Raw genomic sequence first — 21,067 nt, forward strand, 5'->3', positions numbered from 1 at the left:
GGCTGCACCAGGCGGGCTCAGGTCGTAGGCCAGGGCACAGCGGCCGGGGAAATTCAGGTTTGCTGCTCGGCCTGCCTCCGGTGATAATCACCAGGCGGAGGCTTTCCGAATCCTCCCGGGCGGGAACGTTACGGCCTGTGACAGACAGTCATTGGACGCACTTCCTCAATGACGTTAGGCTGACAGAGCCGTGCGGGGCCATGTGGAATGGCCATGTGGAATTGCAATAATGAATGTGCTACATGGTAGCAGTTGGAGTGAGCCTGCCAGCAACCTTAACTCTGCTTGGAGCCCGAAGCTGGCTGCAGGAGCATCAAGCGCACCACGGACGACGGCGCGCTGCCACAAGCAACAATTGTAGGCAATACTTTATGTGACAGCTGAAACATGCATATGCGTGACCATGTATTTCAGTGCGGTAATGCGGACTACCACACTGAAATGCGTTAGTCTAACGCACGATGCGTGATACTTGGCAGGACTGTTAAATTATTTGTGCGTCAACAATCTTTTTACGTCCTACGCATATGGATTATTTACGGCATGGTCTCCAATGCATATTTGCACCATTGGCTGTGGCTTGGAGTGCTCAAAGCTTGCAGTACCAATGACTTTTATTCATTTAGAGCAGAGTTCTTCAATCTGTGGGGCGCGACACCATCTCAGGTGGGGGGGCGTACTCCACACGAAGATCTTACCTTTCAGAGTCTCGAGGTGTCACAAGTTCAAATGGGAATTCTCCCGTAACTGAGGGATGGAGGGGTGAGGGAGGGGAAATAGATAAGGCAGGACATTTGATTTTGTCACGTTAAGAGCTAACAGTTAACCTTCGCAGGAGAGGGTTAATTGGTAGAGCTTGGATGCTTCAGCTGCAGTGGGAGGCAGGGTCTCCTCTGCTAAAAAAGGAACAGACAGTCCTGTTCCTTTGAGTTCGATTGCAAAGCAGAGGAGACTCCTTGCCTCCCACTGCAGCTGAAAGGATGTCTTTCCTTGCTTTCAGTTTTAGCAAAGTAGACATCCTGCCTCCCAAAGCAGCTGAAGCATTTCAGCTTTACCAGTTTAATCCCGTCCCGGGAGGAAGCTCTTAGTAGAAAGGAGACAAAGTTTCTTTTACATTTACACAGGCAGGTGCTGCAACACCCACAGGGCTTCAAGTTACCAACAGAAAAATGAGCCATGTGTTTTTTGAACAGCCTGCTTGTCTTGACACCAAATATGCTTATAAATAAACATTTGTAATGTGATGTTTCTGTCTTTGTTCCATTTTATTATCAGTCATGGACCATTCAGGCAGCTATGGAACACAATTAAAAGTGCTACTATTTATATTTGATGCTCAAAGTATGCACAGACAAGTGCTGACAATACAGATTCAGGTGACTGTTATTTTTGTACCAACTGGGCCATCAAAATAATGAGCTGGCAACCCTAACCATAAAACTGGAAGTTTGTTGGAAGATCAGCACATTTATTTCGTCCACCCTGATACCTGGTTAATGCCATAATAGCAATAGTTTAACATATCTGAAACCTTACGCTGCCGTCAATAACCTGCTGAGTTAGTTCAAGTGTCTGGGAATGCACCCTGCAGTCAGACAACTCACTCTCATTCTCGCCCTTCACTTTCATGCTCAGCCTGCACGCACAGTGATCTCCATGCACTCACACCATTCGCCCTCTCACCCTGCACTCACAGCGATCACAATGCACTCACACTGATCACCATGCACTTACGCCATTCACCCTGCACTCAAAATGATCACAATGCACTCACACTGATCACCATGCACTCACACTGATCACCCTGCACTCACACTGATCACCCTGCACTCACAGCGATCACAATCCAATCACACTGATCACCATGCACTCACACCATTCATCCTGCACTCACAACGATCACAATGCACTCACACTGATCACCATGCACTCACACTGATCACCCTGCACTCACAGCGATCACAATGCACTCACACTGATCACCATGCACTCACACCATTCACCCTCTCACCCTGCACTCACAGCGATCACAATGCACACACACTGATCACCATGCACTCACACTGACCACCCTGCACTCACAGCGATCACAATGCACTTACACTGATCACCATGCACTCACACCATTCACCCTCTCACCCTGCACTCACAGCGATCACAATGCACTCACACTGATCACCAGACACTCACACTGATCACCCGCTCACCCTGAACTCACAGTGATCACTCTGTACTCACAATGCACTTGTGCTGTTCACCCTGTACCACACCTTGCAGTCACACAAGCACACTTCTCACCCTGCACTCATGAAACACTTCACTCACATTTCTCCCTTTCTGCTCAATGTGCATACTCACTCAAATAAGACCATCACTAACCATACATTCATTTGTCCCACTCTGCACTGACATCCGCACCCAAATTCATATGGTCACCTCACTCACCCTGCAGTCACTCCTCTTACCCTTCTCTCACACTGTCGCATAACTCACCATGCACTCACATGGGTACTCCTACCACCCAAAAAGTGCAGACGGAAATGTGCCTGCTATAAAGAATGTGTACCATGCAGATCAAAGAACTGAGTGTGGGTAAACTATGAGTAGCGCTATAAAAAAATGAAATGTTTGCCAGAAAGGTGCTATAGAGAGATGGGGTGCATTGTTGGTGAGTGGTAGTGAGGAAATTCAGGGAGAAGGAGGAAATGGGGGAGGGGGGCCAAAACAGACCATTGCACTATGTGCGTCCAGTGCTAGGGCCAGCCCTGGATGGGAGTGTTAGCCCCCCCGAAGTTCGGGTCTAGTTGCGCCCCTGTAAACAAGTATGGGCATGTCGTGCCCCATCAAAGATTATGTAGTGTACCAGATTCCAGAAATTTCTGTCAGGTGATGGGGGGGCCCAACATCTAAAAATATTCAGCTGGGGGGGCTCATCCTACAAAAGTTTGAAGACCTCTGTTTTAAAGTTAGTTATCTTCCACTGCTTCACAGAGAACATTCCTAGGGCACTGTAAAACGTAGGAAAGAAAGTCCTATTACGGACCATGGAACAAAGCAAACAAACAGAACGCAAGGACACATTTCTCACAAAAGATAGCTGAAAATACAAGACTGGCATTTCACGTTTGTTTGGGCATCTCACATCATTTCTGCAAAGGAAATTATGTGGATTTCACCCAGGCCTAGTATGACTAAATTCCCCAAGGCGGAAGTGAAATATTTGTTGACACATTTGTTTCCGATGTAGCTTTTGAACGATGCTAAATCCCGTTTCCCATAACATGTGGTCCTGGTTTAATTTGCCGGGTTTCTGTGCACTGAGCTGTTAAAAGTGCAAGTGTCAAGAGCACTCTGTGGAGTCTGCTGCATCGAATCTTTCTGGTTTGCCTCATGAAACTTCATGCTTGTGAATGTCACAGCCATATACAGTACTCCACCTTCAGATAACATCATTTCCTGATTGTGACGTGCACAATTCCTAAACTGTCTGCAAACAACTCCTGCCGACCTGCGTGTACATGTGTGGTGGCTCTTTACATACACCTGTGCGTTCACAGGTGTGGTGGTGGGGGCTCTCTGCATGCACATGTGTGGTGGTGTCAGCTCTGTGTGTGCAAACGTGTGGTGGTGGTGGCTGTTTGCTTCCACATGTGGCGGTGGAGCCCTTGTGCGCACATGTGTGGTGGTGGCGGTCCTCTGTGTGCACGTGTGATGTGGTGGCTCTCTATGTGCAGATGTGTGGTGGTGGCGGCTCTCTGTTTACACATGTGTGGTGGAGGCAGCTCTCTGCGCTTACTTGTGGCAGTGGTGCATCTGCGTACACATGTGTGGTGGTGGCAGCTCTCTGCATGCACGTGTGCTGGTGAAGGCTCTCTGCATCCACACGTGGCGGTGGTGCCTCTGTGTGCACATGTGTGGTGATGGCAGCTCTCTGCATGCACGTGTGGTGGTGGCGGCGGCTCTCTATGTCCACATGTGGCGGTATTGCCCCTGTGTGCACATGTGTGGTGGTGGCGGTACTCTGTGTGCACGTGTGATATGGTGGCTCTGCTTTCAGATGTGTGGTGGTGGCGGCTCTCTGTGTACACACGTATGGTGGTGGCAGATCTCTGTGCCCACATGTGGCAGTGGTGCATCTGCGTTCACACATGTGGTGGTGGCTGCTCTCTGCATGCACGTGTGGTGTGGTGGTTCTCTGCGTGCACGTGTGGAGGTGGTGACTCTGCATGTGTGGTGGCTCTCAGTGAGCACATGTGTGGTGGTAGCAGATCTCTGCATCCACTTGGTGGTGGTGGTTGGGTCTGTCTGCATGTACATGAGTTGTGTTTCTCTATGCCCAAGATGTGCACAAGTCTGAAGCATGAACCCAAAGGTGCGGGCAGAACTAATAGATAAAACTGATCATGTGTGGCCACACGCAGTAGTTGTGATTAGGCATTTGTTCCTCAGCAAGGCGCATAGGATGGTCCAAAAGGCTGCAACATTTTAAGTTACATTGCTTATTAAGATGCACTGTATTGCACAAACTCTTTCAAGGTTTCTTGATGAATGCCCAAGTGTACGAACTAGCAAGAGCAAGCTTTGTTACTATAAAAACTCTGCAACAAATCTTCCCCCGTTTGGGATTTCCACACAAGGTCCAAGCTACCATCTCCCTTGTTCAGTTCAAACTTGGTTACACCAATAGCCTCTACCACGGATAACCTTTAACGACCATGAAAAGACAGATTCAGAACCCGGATGCCAAACTACTCTTGCATATCACACCGCGAGACCTCATCTCCCCTGCCTTGAAAGCCCTGCATTAGTTACCGGTTGCCAGAAGATCCACGTTCAAGCTGCTTTGTATCACCCACAAAACGATACATGGAATGGGACCACTCTTCTTCAGGAATAAAATCACCAAACACATTCAACAAAGGAACTCCCGTTCTAGCGTGGCACCTTGCCTCAAAATCCCAAGATACAAGAAAAAAACATGGGTGACACATCCTTCTCTGTTCAAGCAGCCAAACTATGAACCTCTATACCGTCCAACATAAGATCCACGGACAACCACCTTATTTTCAGAAAATTACCCAAGAATTTGATCTTCCCCACGTAAGCACCATATGCATATCCCTCTATGTATAAGCAATTATTTGTACTATAGATACGTACTTTGTATAAACATGTAGAATAATTATGTTTCACAAAAATTCATAAAATAAATTTTTAAGTACAACAACCCTTGAAAATCAGAGTTTATCTAATGCAACTTTAATCTACATATACGTCCTTCCTTTATGCATCTATATACCTTCCATGTACTTCGATCGATATTTTTATTACTTTTCTCCTAAAAAAGCAGATTAAATGCCTTACCCTATTTCTCATCCTATAACTCTATCAATATTTTTAATCTACATATACGTACTTCCTTTATGCATATATACTTTCCATGTACTTATGTATCTATATATTTATTACTTTCTTCTAATTCAGCATATCCAATGCACTACCCTATTTCTCAGCCTATACCTCTCTCAATATATCTTCTACCTCAACTCTCTGACTAATCTCAAACCTCTTTCTGCTACCCTTTCTAATGCACTACTCTTTTTCTCGCCCTATACCTCTATCAATATATCCTCTACATCCTCTCTCTCATTCATCCCAAACCCCTTACCACTACTATAATCCCCAAAATAACCCTTTCTAGACTCTCCCCTACTCTACCCCTCCTTGAATCATCTTTTACTATACCGATCCCCCAAAACAAGCCTTTCTAAACTCTTCCCTTTGACTCCTACCCTCCACATCCCTTTTTACTCATCCCAAGCCTCCTCCTACTGCTATGAGTATAAATCCTTCACTCTTCTATCATTTAACTATCCTTTTCAATCAAAATAACAGACTAACATGTCCACTTCTCAAATTTCATATTTCACTATACTAATTCACCAATAATCTTTTATGGGTTCCAGAGTGGTGTGCTACTCACCGAAAAAGCGCTTCAATGCCTCATCAGGGGTAGCAAGTACTATATAAATGCAAACCTTATTCCCTCTTCTATCCCTCCGCTACCCTTCTCTATCCAAATAACTGAATAACATATCCACCACTCAAATTACTTTCATATTTCACTATAGTAATTCAACACTAATCCTTTATGGGTTCTTGAGTAGCATGTTACTCGCCGAATAAGCACTTTGACGCCTTGTCAGGGTTAATAAGCACTATATAAATGCAGGTACAATACAATACAATACAATTACAATCTTTACTGCAGCCGACATAATCAGCTTGTCAGCTTATTGTATACAGGCTCATCGTCTGATATAAATGTTGTATCCTAAATATCATTAGCAAAATAATTTCTCATTTCTCATTGGGGCGAAATTTTATATTATTAACACCAATGAAGCACTATATTTGTAGACCCTATGTCCTATGATACAATATTTATTGTCACACAATATTCTAGCAACACTATCCTGGTCCAAGTCTCAAAGTCCCTGTATCATCTTAAAATATTAATCCTACGAATAACCCCATGATTCCTCTCCCACATGCATACCACTATCAGTATAGGTTGAACTGAAACATCTTTGCAGAGTTCAGCTGTGACAAATCCTGAACTACTTTTGGGAATTTCTGAGTCTAGAGTGTATGAGGATCGACCAGCCCCAGTGCTGTTAGTCTTGTAAATCAGATGCCAGCAGGACCCATCTCAAAACCACCCCATCAGTGGCGGCCCTCGCTGCTAAGGCGGAGGAGCGTCGCCCCACTGTATTTTTCATCAGTATAAGAAAAAATAAAATGATAATAACTCAGTTAGTATCATTTATTTTTCCATTTTTCATGCAGGGCAGCGAGGTGAGGCGGGGCAGGATGGGGCAGTGCTGACAGAGCAGCCGAGGAGTGGTTTGCCCACACTCCTAAGTGCACATGACTGTTTGGCCGGCCCTCTTGGGACGACCATAACAGTCATGTTCACCTTCCCTCTCCTCCACTCAGGCTGCATTACAGCCTGGGTGAAGAACTTGCACAGGCCCCTATGCCCATCTGAGCGCCGAGCCACGGCACTCAGACCAATCACAATGCTACATTGCAGAGTTGTGATTGGCTCAGGGGAGCCTGGGTGCTTCCAGGCTGCTTCCTGTTCCTGCCGACGGGAGGAGGAGAGACGCAACCAGGAGGAGCAGCAAGGAGGACTCTGCAAGCAGATACGTTGAAATTATTTTTTTATTCAACCTTACCCTCCACGGCCGCCATCCCTCTACCCTTGATTGGTGCCGGCCGCCGCTGCACCCCGTGCCAGGTGGTAGATTCCTGGTAGATGAAGATGATCAATCTTGTTCACCAAGTGTTACAGCGATGCATAAGGGACAGCGAGTGATGCAGGACATACTTCTGTTCAACTTGCAAATACAACTTCAAAGCTTTGAGTTTTACAACTGGAAATATTTCAAGTGGCGCGAAGGGCTTGCACTATTCCTGTCCCTGTCCCTGTCCCTACCGGCCGGAAGGGACCATTTCCTGGCACCCTAAAATACCTACCATTGGTTTACTTTATATTTGATGAACATTACACATTCAGTGTGCCGCCACCTTCTACTCATTTTGAATATTTCAAGTGGAACATATAGAGAATCTAGTGAAAGGCAAGAAATGTGAATATAATGTTTTTAGCTGTCGCATGTGCATCTGAAAGCGAAGCTGTGATACTTCCACTCACTGTCCACCCTCAAGTCCAATTATCAAAGATTCCTGGAGCATTAGTATGAAGTTATATGACATCCACTGGAGCGTCATAGGACAACAGATTGATTCCAAATGCCTCCCAACTGGAGCGCTTTGAAACATTACAGTGAAACCAAACGATTGCCGCTAAAGCTTCCAAGGAGCGTAGAGTAAAGCCAAATTACTCACACTAAAGCTTCCAATTAAAGCAGAGAATGACCACATTACTCCCACCGAAGCTTCTTGAAACAACAGATTGAAGCCAAATGACGTCCGCCATGATTGGACTGGAGCGTTTCTTCGTGCATTTAAGAAGCTGGTTTGGGCTCAAGGGCGGGTGCTAGACTCGAGAGGAAGGACCTCTTGATACGAAACAGAGGGGAAGATGTATTCTTTTTTTCCTGTAGCGTACTGCAGCAGCTGCAAATACTGCGCTGCGTGAAAAGGAGAGATGAGGAGAATGCCCTCTTTACTAAAATACACTCTCCTCGCCTCTCACTAGCGCTGGCGTTTAAATCAGCTGCTGTGCGCCACTGAAGCACCTTTGTGCCATAGTGCAAGGGTGTCTCCATGAGTCTAGCATAGGTTTTGCACTGGAAGGAAACCTTCCAATACAAAATACTATGCACAGACTCACTTTAACCATTTTCCCACTTTGTATGTGTGCTGTAAAGTGCAGCATACATGCGCAGTCGGAAAAGGAAGGAGAAATGAAAGCATTGCTCCTTTCTTGCGTCTACTTGAAAAGGGCGCAGTTTTCTCACGCTAAACCCAATCTGCTTTATTTAGTAAATTGGGTTTAGAATGAGAAACCTTGGGTGGTTGCATGGTAATGCCCATGTACCACCCCTGGTATGGCCCCATGGCACAAAGTATTGCAGAGCAGAGCATCGCTGCTTCACATTACATTTCTGTTATTTCCAGCGCTAAACAAGTATAGCACTGAACAGTAAATTGGGAAAAAAAGATTTGCGCCAATTTGCATTCCTTTGGTGACGCAAACAGGGTGCAAAATCTTAGTAAATCTCCCCCACAGAGTTGTACATTTGGACATCCACAGGGACAAGGCTTATATGTTCAAATACAAAGACAGCCTCCCTTCCCTTTCACATCAAGTTCACAAGGGTGTCATGGGGATGGGTTGGGATACAAACTGGGGGTCTGTGGCGTGATATGAATGGTCATTCATTGGAAGCCATTAGACGAATGTATATTGGTCTATTGGGCTTATTTACGGCACAGGAGTGCCAAGGGTATGGAGTAACAGAAAGCTCAACTCCTTGCAAACTCCTGCATCTTGTGGCACCACGGAAGGATGATGAGCACCCATGTAACCCTGCGCGTTCCTATCAAAGGAGGGCAGTCCATGCGCAAAGCAGCCCAAACAGCTATTTATCTATAACTGACGCTCTAACGTTTCCCAGTAAGTATATATTTACTGTATTCTTTCATAGTTCAAAGTTCCCTACGTTTCTGGGGCCCATCTCCCCGTCTTGCCCAGGTCATACTGGGTTAAAAGATGCGCCGCTGTGTTCAAGCATCCGCCCTGTGGTGAGGAGACTCCTCGTCAGAGGGGGGAGGAGGTGAGGGAGTTCTGGCTAAGAGGATGTGTTCGTACGGACATGTCATGTTGCTGCAGGGAGTTTCTATAGCGCAATCCTATTTGAAGTACTTTCTAGTAAGTGTGCCATGACGTCATCGTATCAATGGGCTCTACTATCAAAGTTCAAAGGGGTTTGCATAAGTTGATAAGTATTTTCACACACACATTTGAGGAGGCTGAGCTGCTGCGGACGGTGATGATGAACAAAGCTACATCGATGAATTCTGTCCACCGGCGATGCTGCCATCAAAAATGTCTGCCCACCTGTCTGTACCCTGTCTTGGCATCTGCTGGCGCAGCAGGAAGCAGATGTGCACGCTCCAGTGCGCGTGCCAATTGCAGACTATGGGGGCCTGGTGAGAGACTGTTCTAGCTGGCACCGTCCCCTCCGGCAGGCCCCGGAACAAGCCGCAAAACAATTATACCTTGACGTGGCGACACTTGTCGGGCCTAACCTAATTACCAGGCCCCCGTGAGTTGTTGCTGTGGTTACCGACCTCCATCCAATCCCGGACCCGGTGCCAACCAGCTGGCACGGCAGATGGACTCCTGTACCCCGAGTCAAGACCCCGGGCACTGAACTGAAGAGGAAGCGATGAGCATGCAGACGGCTGTGACTGATGCCTACTTTTTCTGCCCACTGCCTCTAGCATTTTCGGAGTTCAAGAAGTATCAGGCCCGACCCCTGAATCTTTCTTTGATGCGCGTAAAATGGCAGAGCTTATCATTATTGCTCTGTCAAGGCGACTTTGATAAACAGCTGTGCGTTGCTAAATAAAACACACCCCAACAGCAGGCTAATAGCTCCTACTGCTACGCCACTTTCAACTCAACAACATGGTTGGATTGGGATTAAAAATCGGCCCGGGCACGCTAAGTAAGTGGCCCACATTTGCATATCGCCTTTACGCAAAACACTGCTTCGGCGAAATTATATTAAAAACGGAGTGGAGGGGAGGTAAAAAAAAATGCACGGATTAGTTTACACTGGTGAAATACACCTGAAAACAAGTGATGCCACTTTTGCCCCTACCCCCGCTCAATATGCATATATTAATGGGCCGACCCAGGGAGAGAAATGGTGTGACACCTCTGCCCCTTGACGTAAGAGAGATAATAGACGCCCATCTGCCTTCAGAAAGGCCACTCAGGCACCCACTTGGCGGATGGCAGCAGCCGAACAACGCAGAAACCGCCCAAATCGGACCCCCTGGCTGCTTAAAAAAGCAGCCCACAGCTGGAATTCGGACACCAGCCCCTTGGGGATTGCCCGAGTTCCCGCGTTACCAATCCGACCCCGCCCAACAATAGCAATCCCTCTGACTTCAGATTCATACTGTGGGCCACACAGGCCACAATCACTGATCAGGCCTCATGACCACTTGCTCGAGTTCTAATTACTACGGGGCAGAGCGCGGCTTCCAATGAAGATGGCCGCTTTCGGGTGAGCCCCGCAATTAGCCCCACGGCTGTTATAAAACATGGCTCAATCAGGACCGTATTCAGATGGGCTGAATTATATCTGGGGCAGTGCTTAATTTGTAACAAAAATAAGTGCCAGGGCCCTGGTCAGAATGCCACTGCAGATAGTACCACCCATCGCCCTTGTCATCGCTGCCAAAACAACTACTAACCATCTCTCGCGCCTTCAATTGCGACAGTACAGAATATTACAGGTCCCCAAAGCTAAAGGAATGGCTGGGGAGGAAGGCAATAGTAATTTTCAAAAGTGTATTGTATTAATAAACAACTGTTGTTCTGCTCTTCTCTAAATTAGATGAACAGCGCCACCAAGTGACAGACTGTCATAAGTGCGGTGTTGACAATTAAATGGGTGCAGAGCACTGGAAACCACAGGCTCTGATCTGGGCGGAACAGGTAACAGGCCTATTGCCTGGACCATACGGTGTGCTCTAGAAGATATGGTACCAGCCCTGCACCCCACTGACCATGCAGCAGACACCCACGGCCCAAGGGCCCTTGGACTCATGCCAGTCCAGAAAGGGAGAGAGAGAAATCAAGTATGGTCTTTTAGAACCAGGTATGATAGCGACAGTGAATGGGAAAACTTGAGAATTCTGTGACCTTCAAGATTTGGGATCTCTCCTGAAGACACTATATCTTGCCAAATAGAGTTACAGCCATCCCTTTGTGGGGATAAATAACTTATCAACAGAACCGCCTTAGGAACCAACAGACCTCTCTAAGCCGGATTCCAGCATACTCCAAACGACACACAGACCCTTTTGCCAGGGAGCCTCCCCAAGCTGATATACCCTCCTGGGACAGAAACAAATCTTGACCAGCATTCAAACTTGATGTCTGACTTAATGCTTTTGCCGAAATAGATTGGAAACATTACGACCCGCTTGTCGCCTGGCCTGATGAACTGGTATCACCGCCTAAAGTATCGAAGGAAGTAAGAAACCTCAGAATGACCATGGACTCCAAGCTGTCGATGAATGCCCAAGTGGACTAACTAGCAAGATCAAGCTTTCTCACTATAAAAACGATGCAACAAATTTTCACTCATTTGGGATTTCCACACAAGGCCCAAGCAGCCATCTACCTTGTTTTGTCCAAACTTGATTACACCAATAGCCTCTACCACGGATCACCTTTAACGACCATGAAAAGACTACAACAGATTCAGAACCCGGCTGCCAGACTACTCTTGCATATAAAAACACGAGACCACATCTCACCTGCCTTTGAAAGCCTGCATTGGTTACCGGTTGCCAGAAGATCCACGTTCAAGCTACTTTGTATCACCCAGAAAGCAATACATGGAATGGGACCGCTCTTCATCAGGAATAAAATGACCAAACACATTCAACAAAAGAACCTATGCTCTAAAGGGGCATCTCGCCTCAAAATCCCAAGATACATGAAAAAAAACATGGGTGGCACATCCTTCTCTGTTCAAGCAGCCAAACTATGGAACTCTTTACCCTCCAACATAAGAGCCACCGACAACCACCTTATCTTCAGAAAACTACTCAAGAATTGGCTCTTCCCCACATAAGCACCATAAGCAAAGAGAAATGTACAGCATATTCCTCTGTATGTAGGCATTTATTTTCACTATAGATATGTACCTATCTTTGTGTATTGCTTTGTAGAAACATGTAGAATAATTATGTTGTTGTAAATAAATAAATAAAAATCATCTTTGGTCTACATTGTGCATCTATGTACCTTCCATGTACTTGAATCTGTGTGTCTGTTACCTTTCTCCTGAAAAAGCGCATATCCAATGCACTAACCTATTTCTAATCCTGTACCTCTATCAATACCTTTAATCTATATATACTTACCTCCTCTATGCATCTATATATTTTCAATGTACTTATGGATCTATATATTTATCACTTTCTTCTAATTTAGTATTTCAAATGCACTACCCTATTCCTCAGCCTATACTTCTCTCAATATATCCTCTGGCCCAACCTTCTGACTCATCTCAAACTTCTTTCTACTACTATTTCCAAAGCACTACCCAATCTCTCACCCTATACGTATATCAATATATACTCTACATCAACTCTGTCATTTATCCTAAACCCCATACCACTACTATGATCCCCAAAATAGCCTTTTCTAGACTCTCTCCTACTCTATCCCTCCTTGCATCATCTGACACCTCTTTTTACTATACCAATCCCCCAAAACAAACCTTTATAAACGCTTCCCTCTGACTCTTCCCCTCAAAAACCCCTTTTACATATCCAAAAGCCTCCTCCTACTGCTGTGACCTAAAAAAAGAAATTAAAAAAAAAGAAATCTCACTCTTCTGTCCCTCCACTATCCTTTTCAATCAAAATAAATTAACATGTTCACTTCTCAATTTCCATATTCCATTATACTAATTCACCACTAATCCTTTATGGGTTCCAGAGTAGCCTGCTACTAGCCAATGAAGCGCCTCAATACCCCATCAAGGGGTAGCAAGTACTAGATAAATACAAACGTCTTTCCCTCTTCTATCCCGCAACCTACCCTTCTCTATCCAAATAACTGAATAACATATCCAGACTCAAATTACTTCATACTTCACTATACTCATTTTTTTCAACACTAATCCTTTATGTTTTCCAGAGTAGCATCCTACTCGCCAGAAAGCGCATCAACACCCATCAGGGGTAACAGGTGCTACATTAATGCAAACCTTTCTTCCCTTTTATCCCTCCGCTACCCTTCTCACTCCAAATAACTGAATAACTAAATATCCACCACTCAAATTACTTTCATATTTCACCATACTAATTCAGCACTAATCCTTTATGGGTTTCCTGAGTAGCGTGCTTCAAGATTCCGCTATCTTTCCGAATCCAAATAACTGAATAACCCTATAACTGACTAACCTATCCACCACTTGAAATTTACTTGCATGTTTCACTATACTAATTCAGCACTAATCCTCTATGGGTCCAGGAGTAGCATGCTACTCGCCGAAAAAGCGATTGGACGCCTCGTCAGGGGTAGCAAGAGCTATATAAATGCAATTACACAAAAAAGAACTGAGAGCCAGAGAACTGAAATATTCCATGCTGTTCCCCGCAAAGCTGAGAATAGAGGCGGAGGGGAAGACATGGTTCTGCCGTAGTCCGGAGGAGGCTCGTGACTGGCTGGAGGGCTGGTAACCTGCAACGAAACCCGCAAAACTCAAGACCCAGCAACAGCACTGGCGGCAGGAGTCGGAGAAATCACGATCGGTGGAATCCAGTGGCCAAGGGGACTGAACCGTTTGACTTTGACAACATTCTTGGGAGATCCAACAAATTCTGATTGTGCCCTTCTAACGACGTACTGATCTCCCCCCGCAGGCCCGTGGCTCGCACTATAGGAACATACATGGGACGACTCCGACCTCTGTGGGTAAGGACTATACCCTAAGTGATGAATCCATTGGCCATTGATGCAATATCTTAAAGGGGGCCTCAGATGCTTGTGGACAAACCCTCACCCCCCACGCAAGTACTTGTTATGGGATTGAAGAGCTCTGCTCAGTTGGCGAGGCAGGTACTTTGGGATCCGCCGGGCAGAGAGGCAGGGTGGGGGGGATTTCAGCAGACTGTTTTTTGGTTTCTATGTTAATTTTTTTTATTGTTTCCACAATGGCGTATACGTAATCAACTTCAAATAGGCACTACACGTCACTACCTGATCAGGTCTCAAGCCGGACGTACATGGTATACGTGACCCTTAGGATGGACATCCATACTGACCCTCCTCATACCCCTGGAGGCCCGGCCCCTCCGCTCTTGGTACTTTCCTGGAACGTGAACGGACTGGGCAATAAGATAGAAAGAGGGTTGGTCCTTCAATATATGAAGTGCAAAGGCCCAGCAATAGTCCTGGTACAGGAAATGCACCTCACTGGTTCGGCCACTAAGGCCCTAAATAGATGGGAGTATAAGATGGCGGTCCATTCATAATTAACTTCTGGCTCTCACGGGGTTGGGAATCCTGCTGAACAAACGCTTCCCCCTTATACTCACTGACTTCAAAACGGACGACCAGGAGCGCTTTGCAGTGCTGACTTGCCAATGGGAAGGGCGACCCTATAACTTCGTTTCGGTGCATGTCCCTCCAGCATTGCATGAAACGGCTCTCCCGGCCATGAGTACCTTCTTGCTATCCCTACTGACAGGCGACACAATCGTGGGGGGAGACTTTAACGCTGTAATTGATGTAACACTTGACAAACAACCTCCCAGAGATCCCCGCAGTGCAAATGTCAAACTTACGGATTTCATCGAAGCCATAGGTTTAATAGACACTTGGAGGGCTATTCACCCTGACGACAGGCAATACACGTACCACTCTGGTATCCATAACAGCCTTTCAAGAATTGATTACGTATTTACGTTTGCGAAGGGGTTAGAGTGCGTAGTGGAGGTCCAACTTCTACCCCGTGGAAAATCAGACCACTCCCCTCTCTCCCGAACATTCTCCTCACATCACACCACATGACGGAGGGTTTTTCCAATACAACCGGGGTACCTTCAAAACCCGGCTATACGGAAGGGACTTCGTACCGCCACAAAGCACTACTTCATTAAAAATACACACTTTGTGATCTCCCCAGTAACTCTCTTGGAGGCTTACAAAACAGTGCTGCGTGGCCACGCAATTTCGTTACTCACAGGACATAAGAAATTGCAACGTCAACAGCTAGAATACCTAGGGCAGGGAGTTGCGAAGGCTGAGGCTGACCGCGCCCTTGCCCTGACTGACGCCACCACACACACACTACTGCTGGCACAACAGGAGTACAAAACATTCGCATGGGAGGGGGCGAAGGCGAAACTCATGACAACAAAACACACCATTTACGAGGCAGGCGACAAGGCCGGGAAGCTCCTTGCCTGGCTGGCCTAAAAAGACTGTGCCTCCAGGTGGATAGCTCAGCTTCAGATGAATGGCGGAGAGATGACTAGGGACCCGCAGCAAATAGTAGACTCTCTTGCCACATACTATGAGAGGATTTATAGGCCAACAGCCACTAGCACACTGGAGGATAACCTTGCCTATATCTAAGAGATATTTGCATGCCCTCCTTATCCTCGGAAGCGGTCTTGGCGCTGGCCGCCGAACTAACCGAGGATGAACTGGCCATTGCCATCAGGGCACTCCAATTGGGCAAGGATTTGGGCCCAAATGGTGTTGCGATAGAACTATTCTAAAAGATGACCACACATCTCACGCCCTACCTTCTTACAATGTATAGGACCAGTCTAGAGCTTGGTGAACCACCGAAGGATCAGCGACAAGCGACCATAGTTGCAATTCACAAGGCAGGTAAACCTCCACACGATTGTGCATCATACCGACCAGTCTCCCTTATGAACACCAAGGCAAAAATATTAGCCAAGGTTCTGGTGCTTCGCCTCCAACCATACCTCCCCACGTTGACCCATTTGGATCAATCGGGCTTCATGCCCCATCATAACACGGCCCTGAATCTACGAAGGCTACACGGGGTCATAGCTCTCATTCCTACTATAGCGGAGGATGCAGCCATCCTCTCATTAGACGCCCGCATGGCGTTTGACATGGTGGAGTGGCCCTTCCTCTTTGCAGTGCTCTCCCACCTGGGCTTCGGACCCAAGTCCTGTGCCTGGATACGGCTCCTCTATAGTATACCCATGGCGCACGTAGTGGCAAATGGCTGCATCTCAAGAGACTTCCCTCTGGGTAAGGGTACCAGACAGGGGTGCCCGCTCTCCCCACTTTTGTTGCGATGGTGTTGGAGCCACTGGTGGCATGGATCCATCAGGATCCCTCCATTAGGGGGCTCCGATGGGCGACGGGATGAGAAGATCGCATATCATTATATGCAGATGATATAATACTTTATATCACATCTCCCGCTTGGTCGCTCAATTGCCTCCTGGACATCTGTGCGAGCTATGGTAGGGCTTCGGGCTACACTATTAACTGGTCGAAATCATTACTATATATCTTACATGGCCCTCCCCCAAAACTGCCCCACAACTGCAATGTCCAGATAGCAAGACAGGGCTTTCGGTACCTTGGCATTTACATTACCCCTCAGATTTCTCTATTCACAGATGAAAACCTCAGGAAACCCTTGACTTGTTTCCCAAAGGATGTGAAGCATTGGTGATCTCTTCTGCTTACGCTGCTCGGCAGCGCTCTTTAAAATGATGTCATTGCCCAGATTTTTATATGCCCTACAGATTACCCGCTTTTCTATTTCCCCCTCCTTCTTCACTATGATAAACGCAGAGGTACCCAAGCTCCTTTGGGAAGGTGGGACACCTCGTATAGCTATGACTAAACTTGTCAAGGGGTGGTATGATGGCGGCATTGCCCTCCCGCAGATAAGAACTTATTATTGGGCATCTCAACTAACCATGATAAGGCCTTGAAGGCCTTGAAGACGCTACACTGGCTGCCAATCAAGGAGCGTATTTTGTTTAAAACCCTTTGTATAGGTCATCGAATCGCCCATGGAACTGGCCCCAGGTTCTTGCGGAACCTGCTTACATTGTACAAACCCACACGACACTTGCGGTCTGAGGGTGCTGGATTAATGTGCATCCCTAAGATAACTAGGGCTAGGATGGGTGGCAGATCTTTCCGCCTGTTGGCGGCTCGAAACTGGAATGCGCTTCCTCTCAGACTCCGGACGGAGCCGTCCGAGAAAATCTTCCGCAGAGAACTCAAGACATATTTGTTCCCAAAAAATTAACTGTATTAGATTGTGAGCTGTACAGGGTAGGGTTTCTTTGCCACTGATTAGCGCGGGGACACACTGACTAGTGTAACCAGGCGCTGTATAAACTCAGTAATAATAATAATAAACCAATGGATACATGCACCGCAGGATGTGAGGTTCTGTGAATTCTGAACCCATGGGTTTCATTTTATGTATGGCAGCCATTTTGTGGTTGCCCTCACATAGGCCATGATTGTGGCTGAAACTAGTCTTTTAAGGACATGTAGACCTTAGCTTGAGTTCATGCTGACTCCTGTTTGACCTGAGTGAACTGACCCTGTTGCCTGAAGCTGACCTTGTTAAACCAGTTCCTGCCCTTTAGCTGATCAAGATTGAGGATCAAAGCACAGGACATTGTAGAGTTTGGTATGCACACACACACCCCTTATACTGCTTCTTATCTGTTTTCTGTTCCTTCTTTTATGGTCTGTTTATGATATGGGTTGTGGTCCTTTTATTATGGGTTTGTCCCGGCTTGTGTAAGAAGGAATGTTAGGTATTTTGCATGCTTGCAAAAGCTAGGACTGCCCCTTACTTGTATGCTGAAGTTTGCATATAAAAGGCCTCTGTTTTCTGTATTCTTCAGACTACCTCATTCAGTTGCTACGGCTTCTGTGTGACGTGGCCTCACTTATTAAATTTAATAAAGATGTCTTTTCATATTTTCAGCTTCTGTGCCAAGTTCTTTTTTATAACTAAGTATTCCCTGAGAATGAAGATTTCAGTTCTTCAAATGGCGCAGCCAACGTGGGCTTCATCAGAGAAGTGACTTTCTGTGGGAGTGATCTTGTCAGAAGACTGAAATCTACTGAGGAGAACAGGACGGGACTCTACTACTCTGTGCACAGGAATTCTGGAGATTCTCTGTTTCGGCAGCCCAGTATATTTCTGCTCTTCCTGATTTTGATCCTCCACATGATGTCCCTCCTGACTGAGAACCTTTTTGGTGTGAGTATTCTAAAAAAGACCGTTAGGTCATGTAGAACTTGACAGTTACAATTGGATAACCTTTTGATTAGTAAGAATAAGAAGTACAAGTGGGTCGCTCCCACGACTTTGTTTGGTTTCTTGGTTTTGATTTGGTTGTTGCAATTACCAAAGCCGAGGGGTTGGTTTCTTGGTTATGATTTGGTTGCTGCAATAACCAAAGCCGAGGGGCTCGTATATTTGCGAGTGTATTGGTAGAGATAACCCCTTGAAGTTTGAAGCTAGATTAGTGAGCTATAAGATGCCAGGTCTTAGCAAATTTAGTACTGTAGCTTTGGAACTTTGGAATTTGTGTTGGCCAACTTTGGATTTGTATAGGTTTGTATATGCGAATTGCAATTTGTGTAGGCAGGTAATGAGGAGATATTTCTCCACTTGGTTTAGTTGAACGGTGCACGTACGAAAAGTACCTTAAGCACCACTTTGATTATAATACTTGCGTATTCCGCAGTATTTTTTGGCATGCCTGTTCTCAAGCTCACATGGAAAAATGTGTTGCTTTTTTGGAAGGTACCCTAGTGTGATGTGAAGTAAATTAGCCGGCCCCCCTAGCGGGAAATATCTAAATAGGTTTAGATTTACAAATATATTTCTTCCTTGGTGATTTTGTATCCCCAGGGAATTAAAATATGGACATAATACATACAAGGATCCTTTGTTCTGTGCAATTTTATGAATGAAGATATGCATAGCGATTTTTGGTGTTCTGATAGCCAAAGCTAGTGAATTGAGTGTATTTTCGCTTCTTGGATGTACATCAGTCTGTTGGGCTGTTTTTGCAGTCTTTTGGAACACTATTGAGAAGCGTTTCTTGTAAATATGACTTACAACTAGTATTTGCAAATGGTTTGGTTTAAGTACAGTCTGTGGGCTGTCCTTGGTTTCTGTCCTGAGTATTGAGTTATGGGTTAAATGTGTGTTTAAATGTCTATGTGGTTTTCCCATTAGTGCAACTTCTGTAAGTAAATTGCGATGGCGCTATTTATGAAATGCATGGCTAAAAGCTCGCCGTATTGTGTGTCCTGAGTGTTTCAACCCCTTTCTGTTTATGTCTGAAATGAGCTCAAATGTGTGTTTGTGGTTTTTTATGTTTTCAGTCTATTAAGCAAAATCTCTAAATGCTTAAAAAAAATAAAATTAAAATTCACATTCACTAGGAATAAAAAGGCCCCCAAAAATGAAGGGTGTATTTTTGTAGAAAAACCAACTTATATCATTTCTTCATTATTTTGTATTACAGGAAGACATTTCAATTAAGGGTTTCCTCTCTTTAAGCATACGCATATTCTTGGCTCTGTTGCTAAATAAAAATTGTCCTTTTTAGAAAGAAAAATGTAGCGCCAAATTTTGTCATGTTTCAAGTTAGGCTTCTGTGCTTAGGCTTATAAATGAATGCGTCTAAAATGATAGGCAAGGGTTGCAGCTTGCTTTTATATGTGAAATTAGCAAAAATGATTGGGTATATTAAAAAGAATTATTAATTATGAAAAATAATTATTAAAAATAAGTGCTACAAAATTCGTTTTTTTACTATTCATGGAGCTTAATGCTCATACTGTGACCTCCTAGCATTATAATTTGATTTGAGTTGTGTTGCACTGCATAATGAGGACATTAGCATGTGACATCTTACCTAGCGCAGGCGTAAAAAACTCATTTTTCTAAGGATTTACATGGGATATGTCTAATGTCAAATCTCTGTAATTTGTAAAGAACATTCTGAGGATGATTAACATGTATCACAAGTATAGGATATTTATTTTTAAGTGCCCCAAACATCAAAGTCGAATTTGGGTAAAATAGACCATTTAAAACAGCATTATTGCCATTTATGATAGCTTTAAAGTGTTTTAGGCTTCAGTAAATGCATACATTTAGGTATAATTAGGGCTCCCGGTTTTATGGTATTTATTTTTGGCCCATTTCTGTCTGTATTTATCCATATGTATTTTTGGCCATTTTATCTGTATTTATCCATATTTATTTTGTGTTTTTTCATATATATGAAGTTGTAAAACTGTACATTTCCGTATCAATTTAACTGACAGACGCACACTCATACTTTGATGTCTGTCGTTTTTTAGCTATTTAAGCTGCCAAATATTACACAACAGTACATCCACTGGTAAATACTAGCATTATATCACAAATGTATGTTGACAAATTCTGTTTATTTAAAGAAATTTCATCCTGTTTTTAATTTCCCATGATGTCCATCTGCTCAGCTGCTGGTCAATAATTCATGAAAGACTGCACAGAGATTCACTTAAAAGAATCACAATTTTCTGAATTTATCCACTTAAAAAAAAATGCAGACAGAAAACACATTGTTTTCTGTCTGTATTTATCTGTAAAAATCTGTAAAAACGGAAAACAGGGAGCCTTAGGTATAATACAAATTTGCAGACTGTCCCCATTTGGGGTTTGCTTTTAAATGACCCAGTGAGATCCATTTAAGGTTGATGAAATGAGTACCATTGCAATAAGCATTTGTTCTAAAAACT

This window comes from Lissotriton helveticus, chromosome 5_1 (assembly GCF_964261635.1).
Source record: "Lissotriton helveticus chromosome 5_1, aLisHel1.1, whole genome shotgun sequence".
NCBI classification, from domain to species: Eukaryota; Metazoa; Chordata; class Amphibia; order Caudata; family Salamandridae; genus Lissotriton; species Lissotriton helveticus.